A 12,706-nucleotide genomic window follows, 5' to 3' on the forward strand; every position below is an offset into this window, starting at 1 on the left:
AGAAGATGCCTTGGCTTAACAACTCACCCAAAAGACAGCACTTCCTAAAGTGCGGCCCTCACTGTAATGTCAGCTCCGGTTTTGATCTCAGGTGCTGTGAGTAGGACAAATTTCTTGCTCAGAGGCAAGTCGTACCCACCAAGCCACATGTATTATATCTTATCTCTGGTTTTGAGTGTTGAATTCCAGTTTTTAAAAAATATATAAATTTAGAGTACCCAATTCATTTTTTCCAATTAAGGGGCAATTTAGCGTGTTCAATTCACCTACTGTGATGAACGGTATTAATAACTGCTGTAAACGGTACCTGGCCTTTAATACCTTGCCCCTTTAAGAGGCTTGGAACCCTAGGGGACTCCACCTCTGGCTACGCCCCCAAGAAACGGTATATAGGATAAGGCTCCATGTGGTGAGCACACTTCTCTCGGATGCTGTTCAGTTCTCTCACCTACCCTGCACATCTTTGGGTTGTGGTGGTGAATCCCACGCAAACACAGGGAGAATGTGCAAACTCCACACGGACAGTGATCCAGAATCAAACATGGGAGCTCAGTGCCGTGAGAATGCAATGCTACCACTGCGCCACCGTGCTGCCCTTGAATTCCAGTTTTAAAAGTGTGCCTCTTGTGGCTAACATTTACTATTTTAGTGGGGGGGGGGGGGGGGGGGGGGGCAGCGCGGAAGAGGCAGCATCCTCTAGTCCAGTGCATCTCAAACTATCTGATGTGGCGGACGGGCAGTTTTTTTTTCAATGTGCCAGGGACCGGTGAGCGAAACAAGCCAATCCAGGATTACTGTCTCTTTCTTTTCTGGAAACACTCCAAGTACCGGCAGACGATGGCTCGCGTACCGGCACCGGTACGCGTACCACACTTTGAGAAGCACTGCTCTAGTCCATGCCAGTGGAAAAATAATTCACACCCCGCACAGCAGCTTGGAAAACTTTGATTTACAAGACACTTGTTCTCAAGGCAAAAGTTATTTTTTTCTCTTCCCCTGATCAGTCCTGCAGCTGATGGAAGGCCTACTGACAATACACATTGTTAATTTACAAAATGTGCCCAGGGAACACACACTGGGAACAGATGGAAACTCAGCTTGTTGCTAATGTGCGGTGGGGCTTACTGAGAAACTGGGAGTGTGGGGGAGGACAGCCTCCCCAGTGTACGCCCTATTTATTTTGTGCAGAAGATGAACTCATAAAATTGACGAAAATATCGCCCTCTCAATTTAGTTGGAAACAAAGTATATCGGTGACACAATCGCTGACTGAATTGTTTTAATTTGCCTCCCTCTTTGCTCGTAGAAAACATCTAAAAGAAAATAAACTGACATTTCTAAGCCCCCTCCAGGTGCTCAGGATGACACCAAGTGCTTGGCATGCTCTTTTAAGTGTAGTCACCAGTGATATAGGTAAACATAGCAGCCAGCGTACACACGGCCGGCTCTCTCAAACAGAAGGCATGTTTGTGGAGGGGTGAACCATGGCTGGGATCAGTTCCCCTGCTCCTTTTGAAGAGTTCTGTGGGATCTTTAACATCCACCCGAGAAGGTGAACCGAATGAAAGCAAATTACTGCAGATGCTGGAATCTGAAACACAGACAGAAAATGCTGGAAAGTCTCAGCGCGTCTGACTCCATTTGTTTTTTTTTTAATATATTGTATTCCAAACCAAACAGAAAGTTCCACATTCACGAAAACAAATCAAATTGCAAACAAGGAACAAAGAAAATTACAGCACAGGAACAGGCCCTTTGGCCCTCCCAGCCTGCGCCGATCCAGATCCTTTATCTAAACCTGTCTCCTATTTTCCAAGGTCTACTTCCCTCTGTTCCCGCCAGTTCATATACCTGTCTAGATGCCTCTTAAATGATGCTATTGTACCCGCGTCTACCACCTCCGCTGGCAAAGCATTCCAGGCACTCACCACCCTCTGCGTAAAAACTTTCCATGCACAACTCCCTTAATCTTTTCCCCTCACCAGTTTGTCATTTTTCGCCTCTTTTACAAACTTAACTAAATCTACCTTCAAACACACCCCCCCTCCCCGCCCGCACCGCCCCCCACCCATACCGCCACCCCTCCCTGCATCTACTTGCTGCCGACAAACAGATTCTTGAAAAAGCCTCCATCTCGTGCAGAACCCCTCCTCAGACCCCCCAGGACAAACTTAATTTTCTCCATTTGAAGGAACTCTGCCACATCCCGCAACCACCCCGAAGCCCTCAATGGCACCGCCAACCTCCAACCCAGTAGGATTCATCACCGGGCAATCAGAGAGGCAAAGGCCACGACATTGGCACCCTCCCCATCTGGGAGAGGGGAGGTTGGGGTCGGAGAATCCCGCCCATGCAGTCCAGGTGGATTGGCCACGCTAAATTGCCCCTTAATTGGAAACAAAATGAATTGGGTACACTAAATCGCTCCCAGTGCCAGTTTTTGTTTTCCCGTTTGCTGGAGTAATTAGTCGCAACTCGAGAAAATCGCACCCATAGAGTAGGAATAAATGGGTCTTTTGCCAAATGGCAGGCAGTGACTAGTGGCAGTGACTAGTGGCAGTGACTAGTGGGGTACCGCAGGGATCGGGCCTGGGACCCCAGCTATTCACAATAAGTATTAATGATTTCAATGAGGGAACCAATTCAGGGAGCTCCAAGTTTGCAAATGGCACCAAACTGGGTGGGGGTGAGTGGGCTGTGAGGAGGGTGTACAGATGCTTCAGTGTGATTTGAACAAGCTGAGTGAGTGGGAAAATGCATGGCAGATGTCGTATAATTTGGATAAATGTGAGGGTTTCCACTTTAGTAACAAAATCAGGATGGCAGATTATTATTTGAATGGCCAGAGATTAAGGGGGGAATGTGCAATGAGACCTGGGTGTCCTTGTACACCAGTCACTGAAGGTAAGCGTGCAGGTGCAGCAGACGGTAAAGCGGGTAAATGGTATGTTAGCCTTCATAGTGAGAGGATTCGAGTACAACAGCAGGGATGGCTTGCTGCAATTCTACAGGGCCTTGGTGAGGCCGCACCTGGAATATTGTGTGCCGTTTTGGTCTCCTTATCTGAGGAAGGGTGTTCTTGCTCTTGAGTACTGTAATGACTAGACTGAGTCCTGGTACGGCGGGATGAATGCAGGAGGAGAGATTGAGCCAGTAAGGATAATATTCACTGGAGCTAATAATAATAATAACCTTTATTGTCACAAGTAGGCTTACATTAACACTGTAATGAAGTAACTGTGAAAAGCCCCTACTTCCCACAGCGCCTGTCCGGATACACAGAGGGAGCTTGTCGGATCGTTCCCTGAGTAGACCGACATGGTCATTTGACAGAATGCCTCATCACTAGAACTTTCAAACAAACACCAAGACCTAGCTTGGCTGGTGTATGAGGAAGGCCCTCTCCATCAGATCCTTCCTACACACCCAGAGTCTCACCCCATCAGCACGTTGTTCTTGAGGTGACTGTAGTGGGGCCGAGACCGCTGACCACCTCCTTGTGGAATATGCAAAGAAGGTCTGGAGAGAGAAGAGGTGTTTTTTTTGGTCAAGGTTCATCCCGAGTAGATTCATGACTCTGCTCTACGGTCTGTTCCCAGGGACACACACTGAGGCAAACATCAACTGCTACTAGAACATTGTGAACCCGGTGAAAGACGCGCTTTGGTCTACCCAAAATTTGTTGGTCCTTCAGTGCGAAGAGTTGAATCCGACCGAGTGTTGCAGACTGGCACATTCCAAATCCCAGGACAAGGTGCTGAGGGATGCACTAAAGCTTGGGGCAGCCACCACAGAGGCTCAATGGGGGAAGGTCGCTGTCTAAGGCCTTACAGCCACAGTGAACAGAGGGGAGGAAAATTGTATTGGACCCCCTCGGACTGTATGACTCACATTGAATGTATACAGTGAATATTACCTGTAGCACAATTGTATTGAAGCATCTCAGAGTGCAACTTGATCCATGTAGGAAACCTGAATATTATTGTACTTTGTGTGATGGCCATCTTGAAATTACTTTTCTGATCTTTTATGAATAAAGATTATTTTTGCAAATAAATAAGAATATTTTAAAACAAGACCATTTGGTCCAGGTGAAATATTCTCACTTACTTTAGCCCCATCTTGTGGTCACTGTTGAACTTCCTCACACCGTCACAACGCATTTTGTTCAATATGACTCATTTTACCCTTGTTATCACCTTTTACAAATGTTTTGTTTCCATTTTAAAAAGGTTATCAGGTGGATTATCCACACTCACAATGTCAGGGAAGCTTAACTTGCCACTGAATGCAGTTATATAGCACTGCAGCAATCTGCAATGAATTGCTTTGAAGTGCATTTGTTATTAAATGGACAATTTCTTTTTAAATTCAATAGGGAGGTACGGTGGAGTATTGTGGAGCATCTCTACCTCTGAATCAGATGTTATGGGCTCAAGTCCCTCTTCGGGGTTTAATGGTCGTGGAAGGTGTGTGAATAACCTAGCCAAACAGGTTGATTATCAATCAGCCTGTAGATCTTTGCAACATGCCCGTTGGGAAAGAGCGGGGCAGTTTCCTGGTCAGCCATACTGCTGAAGGCAATGGCAAACCACTGTAGTACCTTGTCAAGCACAATGATGGAACAATCCAACGGTCGCCAAGGCCCTCTTAGGGCAGGGTACCTGAAGGAGGAGGAGGAGATCCGACCTCTAAACTGGACAAAGCAGTACTAAAGCAGCACAGTTGCACAAGTGATTAGCACTGTGGCTTCACAGCGCCAGGGTCCCAGGTTCGATTCCCTGCTCGGTCACTGTCTGTGCGGAGTCTGCGTGGGTTTCCTCCGGGTGCTCCGGTTTCCTCCCACAGTCCAAAGACGTGCAGGTTAGGTGAATTGGCCATAATAAATTGCCCTTAGTGACCAAAAAAAGTTAGGAGGGGTTATTGGGTTACAGGGATAGGGTGAGGGCTTAAGTGCCTCAAGGGCTTAAGTGGGTCGGTGCAGACTCGATGGGCCGAATGGCCTTCTTCTGCGCTCTATGTTCTATGTAAAATGCACAGTCGAGAGAAATGCTGAGAAATCAGAAGAAGAATGGCAAAGGGAAAGGCTGAATTTGGTAAGAAGAAATGGCAATTGGAAAGATGAATCAAATTGCGTCTTGACTGTGAAGAGCTTGATTGAGGATGTTGCATTGAATGGGCTTACGGAAAGAAGAGGCCAACTTGTAAAATACTTTGAAATGTGGGTTCAAGGAGAATGCATGGAAAGGGTCAGACGGACAGAGAAAAATTGATTAATGATGAAATGCTGTGACGAGTGAATGAGCAAAGACGTTTGCTGAACGTTATTAGGACCAGACCTGGTGTTGTGAGACTTCTTACTGTGCTCACCCCAGTCCAACGCCGGCATCTGCACATCATCATGATGATGATAAGAGAAATGTGATGAAAGAAAGAAAGAGCTTGAATTTATACATTTTTTTATTCCTACATGGGATTTGGTAATTGCTACATTAATTGCATCCCTATCTGCCCTGGGGAAGGTGGTGGCCTTCTTGAAGCAGACCCTTTCACATCCAACGGGTGCGATTCTCCCAAAAGGGAACAAAGTCCCCGAGCGAGCAGGGTAGCACGGTAGCATGGTGGTTAGCATACATGCTTCACAGCTCCAGGGTCCCAGGTTCCAGGTTCGTTTCCCGGCTGGGTCACTGTCTGTGTGGAGTCTGCACGTCCTCCCCCTGTGTGCATGGGTTTCCTCCAGGTGCTCCGGTTTCCTCCCACAGTCCAAAGATGTGTGGTTTAGGTGGATTGGCCATGCTAAATTGCCCGTAGTGTCCTAATAAAAGTAAGGTTAAGGGGGGGGTTGTTGGGTTACGGTTATAGGGTGGATACGTGGGTTTGAGTAGGGTGATCATGGCTCGGCACAACATTGAGGGCCGAAGGGCCTGTTCTGTGCTGTACTGTACTATGTTCTATACGAGCGCGTTTAGCCACGTGTTTCACAGCGTTCACAGCGCCAAGAAACACGCGGCTATTCAACGCGACTTGTACTGAATAAGGGTAACGCGTGGCCTACGCCCCGTTTTGTACAGTGGGGAGCTCCGCTAGATCTGTCGGAACAGATCGGAATGCCATTTCCTATCACCAAGGCACCCGACAAAACCCCTGAACTCCCCCCCCCTCCCCAAAGCCCACCCCACCCAACACCCTCACAGGGCAACACCGGCCCAATCGCGCACGTGCAGAAAATGCCAGTTTGGTGCCCTGGCAGTGCCTATGCCAGCTGGCAGTGTCACCTTTGCAGTGCCAGGCTGGCACCCAGGTGGCACTGCCAGGGTACCAGGCTTACACTGCCAGTGCCGAGGTGATACCAGTGGTACCAGGGTACTGCCCTGATCAAATGGCATGCAGCTGGGTGCCTCCGATACCATTTGTGGGGACCAGTGCTGTGGGCGGGATTCACCTCGCAACGTCTCGTGAGATTCCACTGAATCTGGCGAGGTGCTGCAGGCCGGATCCCGGGAGCGGAGATTTGCGACTTTCAACGGTCACGCTGCGCCGTGGCCAGGTTCTTTCAATAATAATCTTTATTACGGCGCAGTGAGGCTGTTAGATCACGCCCTAAATTTCTTTACAGAGAATTAAGTATTTTGGAGTGTAGTCACTGTTGCAATGTAAGACATACAGCAACAAATCTCAGAAACACCGATGTGATAATGACCAAGTCATCTATTTGTTTTAGTGATGTTGGCTGATGGGTAAATATTGTCCAGGTCACCAGGGAAAATTCCCCTGTTCCTCTTCACAATAACCCCATTGCATTATTTACATGGGGGGGGGGGGGGCAATGGAGTAGTGATATTGTCACTGAACTAGTTGTGGTAAACCACTGTATTGTATTATACCTGCTGTATGTAACATGCCTGGGCTTGCCCCTGCTGGCTCCGCCTGTGGCTCCTCCCCTTGGGCTCAAGTATAAAGGTGGCCAATGTCCAGCCCTGCATTCAGTCTGGGGCCGGCTGCCAGCAGGTATCTTTAAGCTAATTAAAGCCACAGTTTCATCTCAACTCATCCTCTGTCGTTATTGATGGTACATCGCTAGTAATCCAGAGACCCAGGGCAATGCTCTGGGGACCTGTGTTCGAATCCCACCATGGCAGTTGGTGGAATTTGAATTTAAATAAAAATCTGGAATGAATAGTCTAATGATAAACCATGAAACCATTGTCGATTGTCATAAAAAGCCATCTGATTCACTAATGCTCTTTAGGGAATTAAATCTACCTGGTCTGGCCTACATGTGACTCCAGATCCACAGCAACGTGGTTGACTCTATGGACAATAAATGCAGGCCCACATCCCATGAACAACAGCACCTCCAACAGTTCAGCTATGTATTGCACTGAAGCCTGGACTCTGTACTGGAGTGCGACTTGAGCACATTACCCTCTGATTCATGACTGAGTGACAGCTGAAACTGGCACTGAAACAGGAGGAAGGAAATCTGATGACCTGTGGGCTGTTTGGGATTTTCTAGCATCCCGGGAAACCAATGGGAAAAGTGTCTTCAATCAGGATGCTCTTTCCAATACCTGGATTTTGAACATCCAATAGTTGCGTCAATGACTCACAAATAACACTTCGGGAAACCGGCCCTTTAACTGTGTGAATCAAGTTCAAGTGACCTCGCCATTGAGCGTGTTAGATGTAATTCCCATCTCAGATTCTCACAATCCCATAGTGTCCATGGGCGGGATTCTCCAGCCTCTCAGCCACGTCTTTCTCAGTGACGGGAGGAGGCGCGCCCCATTCGCTGGCGGCGGAATCCTTCTGAACCGATTAGTGCAACATCTCAACCTGGATCTGCTGCGTAAGAGTCCGCGCGGTTCCAAAACAAGGTTGAGAAACCACGATTATGGTATTTACTACTCCAACTCCAGAAAAAATGGCAAGGACAGAACATGGGCCTCTCTGACCAAGACCTTCAACACAGTCAGTCGCGAGAGCCTTTGGAAGGTCATAGGGTAATTCATCACAGTGATTTGACAGTTCCATGACAGCATGCTCACGTGTCATACAAACAGATGAACAAGGAGCAGGAGAAGGCCATTCATGGAATTATCAGAGACCTTACAGTGCAGAAGAAGGTATTTCAGCCCATCGAGTCTGCACCGGTCCTTGGAAGGAGCACCCTACTTAAGCCCACACCTCTACCGCATCCCCGTAACCCAGTAACCCCACCTAACCTTTGGACACAAAGGGGCAATTTTTCATTGGCCAATCCACCTAACCTGCACATCTTTTGGGCTATGGGAGGAAACCGGAGCACCCGGAGGAAACCCATGCAGACACGGGGTGGAAGTGCAAACTCCACACAGTCAGTCACCCAAGGCCGGAATTGAACCTGGGACCCTGGAGCTGTGAGGCAGCAGTGCTAAGCACTGTGCCACTGTGCCACCGCCCCTTGGACCTGCTCCACCATTTAACAAGATCATAGCTGATCTGATAGTAATCTCAAATCTGCATCCTGTCCACACCCGATAACCTATCATCCGCTTGCTCAGCAGGAATCTACCCACCTTTGCCTTGTAGATGTTCAAATACTCCTGCCTCCTCTGCCTTTTCAGGAAGAGCGTTCTAAAGCTTCACGACCCTCTGAGTGAAAAGATTTCACCTCAGCTCCATTTGCAATGGGAAACCCCTTATTATTAATCAGTGACCCTTAGTTCTAGATTCTGGGCTCTGGGCTCTGGGAAAGTGGAACCAGTTCAAAAGCTTTTGCACCTCCATTCAAAACTGTCTGTCCAGGTCATGGAACAAGAAACTGCATTGCTGCTTCATACATGAGCAGAAGAAATTATTTATTGGTTGCAGTTGTGTAGAGACACTGTTGCCAAGATTCTGGTCCCTCCCCCCCCCAGGGCAGCACGGTGGCCTAGTGGTTAGCACAACCGTCTCACGGCGCTGAGGTCCCAGGTTCGATCCCGGCTCTGGGTCACTGTCCGTGTGGAGTTTGCACATTCTCCCCGTGTCTGTGTGGGTTTCGCCCCCACAACCCAAAAATGTGCAGAGTAGGTGGATTGGCCACGCTAAATTGCCCCTTAATTGGAAAAAATAATTGGGTAATCTAAATTTTGAAAAAAAGATTCTGCCCCCCCCCCCCCCCAGCAATGCACAGAAAAATATTTCTCTGGTTGTGGTATTCCCCAGAGCTCCCAAGCAACAACAATGACTTGCGTTTTCAACCTTGATGAAAAAGTCCCAAAAAGCTATGCAAGTGTGACTGAACAACAAACTAATGCCTGGCTGAAAAAAGATACATTAAGGCCTTGTTCAAAGAGGAACGTTCTAAGCTTAGGGCATATGCAGCTGAAGGCATGGGCTGCCAATGGAGGAGACAAGGTAATGGTGATAGCCTTGTTTAACCAATAGCAGTACTGCCTCGCGCAAAGCAGTGGCTAAATCAATTCAGTTCTCCCCTTTTTGATCTGCTGGACATCAGAGACACATTACTTATGAACCTTCAAAGCAGACAACTGAGAAGTTGACTTGTTCCTGGCTGAATTAAAGGGTGGCACAGTGGTTAGCACTGCTGCCTCACAATGCCAGGGATCTAGGTTCGATTCCAACCTTAGTTGACTGTCTGCGTGGAGTTTACACATTCCCCCCATGTCTGCGTGGGTTTCGTCCCACAGTTCAAAGATACGCAGGTTAGGTGGTTCGGCCAAAGATGTGCAGGTTAAGTGGGGTTACAGGATTACGGGGCCTGGGTGGGGTGCTCTTTCAGAGGGTTGGCGCAGACTCGATGGGCCGAATGGCCTCCTTCTAGGCTGTAGGACTTCTATGAGTGGCATAGATAGAGTAGACAGGAAGAAACATTTCCTCTTGGTGGAGGGATCAATAGCCACGGGCACAGATTTTTAAAAAAACATTTTTATTCAAGGCATTTTCGTATATACAAACAAAAGCAAAAGAACAATCAACAACTCAATAAACAACCAACACCCACTAACCCCCCCCCCCGCTCCCCTGACACCCACCCCTTCTCACATCCCACCATCCCCATTTTAACCCCCTTTCCCCATTTGCTCAGCCCTCAATCCTCCTTAAAGAAATCAATAAATGGTTTCCACCTCTGGATGAACCCATCCGCCGACCCCCTCAGAGTTGACCTCCAGCGTCAGGAATTTCACCAGGCCGCTCACCCACACACCCGCTTTCAGCGGCTCCGAGTCCCTCCACCCGAGCAAGATCCGTCTCCAGGCTATCAGGGAGGCAAAGGCCAAAACATCGGCCTCTCTTGTCCCCTGCGCTCCCAGGTCCTCCAACTTCGCACATTTGCCCCCTGTAAACAGATCGCCAAATCGCTCAATCCCTGTCTACCACCACCCCCGAAATATCGCGTCCAGCCCAGCCGGTGTGAACCTGTGGTTATTACAGATCAATGCCCACAATGAGGCATGCTTCAGCCCAAATACTGCCTCCACTGCCCCAACACCCTTAGGGCCAACATCACCACTGGGCTCATGGGGTACCTGGTCGGCGGGTTCGGTAGAGGCACCAACAACAAAGCCCTTAAACGTGTTCCTCTACATGAGGCCGCCTCGATCCGCCCCCACCCCAACCCCTCCCCCACGGCCCACTTCCCAAATAATGCGATATTTGCTGACCAGTAGTATATTCATCATATTCAGCAGCTGCTCCCCTCCACCCCCACTCCAAGAAAGCCCTCCTAACTCGCAGGGTCTTTCCTGCCCACACAAATCCAGATATCAGCGCATTGACCTTCTTAAAAAGTGACTTGGGATGAAGATTGGGAGATTCTGAAACGTGAACAGAAACCTTGGCAGCACTTTCATTTTTACTGTCTGCACCCGTCCTGCCAGAGACAGCGGAAGCACATCCCACCTCTTAAAGTCCCCTTTCATCTGCCCCACTCACCGAGCCAGGTTCAGCTTGCGTAACTGCGCCCAGTCCCGCACCACCTGGATACCCAAGTACCTAAAACTCACCCCTCATCACCCTGTGGCAACTCCCTAATCTGTTTTCCTGCCCTCTTGTCTCAATTAGAAAAACCTCACTCTTCCCCATATTCAACTTGGGTCCCGAGAACTGGCCAACTTCCTCCAGGATCCCCACGATGTCTCCGATATTGCCCAACATCTTGTCCGCATACAATGAGGCCCTTCCCCTGCGTCCATGCTTAAACAGGGACTGCAAGCAAAATATTTCTCCGTGCTAGATATCAGCAATGGTTTCTGGTCCATTCCTCTAGACCGAGCTTGCCAATATAAATTTGCGTTTACGTTCCAAGGTCAGCAGTACACGTGGACGTGTCTCCCACAAGGTTTCCACAACTCTCCGTCCATTTTCCACAGACAGTTAGCTGCTGGTCTCTCCAAAATCCCCCGCCCTGAATGCCTAGTACAGTATGTAGACTATCTGCTCTTGCAAACCGACACCAAGGACGAACACAAGGCTCTGCAAGCCAAACTGCGAGCCTTGCTACATTCCATCGGATGTAAGGTAAACCCCAAGAAAGCTCAAGTAATGTAGGATAAAGTACTCTATTTAGGGACAATTATCACCCACGGCAAAAGGAAAATTGAGCAGAAGAGCATTGACACCATTGTAAAATTGCCCCTGCCCCGTAATGCAAGTGCACTCTGTTTATTCCTAGGTTTGATAGGATACTGCAGGAATCATATTGATGGTTTAGCCACTAAAGCCACCCCACTCTCAGAACTTTTAGAAAAGAACACCCCCTGGAATTGGCTTTCACAGCACACAGACGCAGGAAACTATTTAAAGCGCACCTTAGCAACAGCCCCTGCTTTACAAGTTCCTGACCCTGACTTGCCATATGCCACAGAGGTAGCAGCCATGGAGCAAACCCTTTCAGCAGTGCTCCTACAAGAACGACATGACAGATTAGGACCAGTATGCCTCCAGAGTTTTAGACCCCGTAGAACAAGGATTTTCTGGATGTGAACGGCACCTGCTTGCAGTCTTTTGGGCAGTTCAATACTTTGCATACATTACGGGCCTCAACCCAGTCACAATCCTCACTGAGCACACCCCGACTCAACACCTGTTAGACGGCAGACTTAAGGGTGGTTCAGTTAGCCAGGTCAGAGCAGCGCGCTGGACACTACTGCTGCAAGGCAGGGACATCTCTGTAAAGCACACCAAGGTCCCAACATTTTTAGCAGACAACTTCCAATACGCAGGTACCCCACACGAATGCCAGATCATTACAGCCAAACACCAGACAGGGCCTTTTATTCCCAAGTCACTACAGCCACGAGCAGGCAGCAAGAAACCAGATTCAGGGGACAATTTAAAATCTATGAAATGAAAAATGAAAATCGCTTATTGTCACGAGTAGGCTTCAATGAAGTTACTGTGAAAAGCCCCTAGTCGCCACATTCCGGCGCCTGTCCGGGGAGGCTGGTACGGGAATCGAACCGTGCTGCTGGCCTGCTTGGTCTGCTTTAAAAGCCAGCCTTGTGAGCTAAACCAGTAGATGGCTCCTCCACTATTGAAGATGGTGCTAGAATAACTGGATGTGGTATATATATGGAGGATTCACAGAGACGTTCACTGGAAGAAGTAGCTTTAAAATTGCCAGGATATTTAGGAGCCCAAGCAGCAGAACCTGCAGCCATAGCTTGTGTAATCACCCACTTGGAGTCTTTTTTTGATTTGATTTGATTTATTATTGTCA

This window comes from Scyliorhinus canicula, chromosome 7 (genome assembly GCF_902713615.1).
Source record: "Scyliorhinus canicula chromosome 7, sScyCan1.1, whole genome shotgun sequence".
Classification (NCBI taxonomy): domain Eukaryota; kingdom Metazoa; phylum Chordata; class Chondrichthyes; order Carcharhiniformes; family Scyliorhinidae; genus Scyliorhinus; species Scyliorhinus canicula.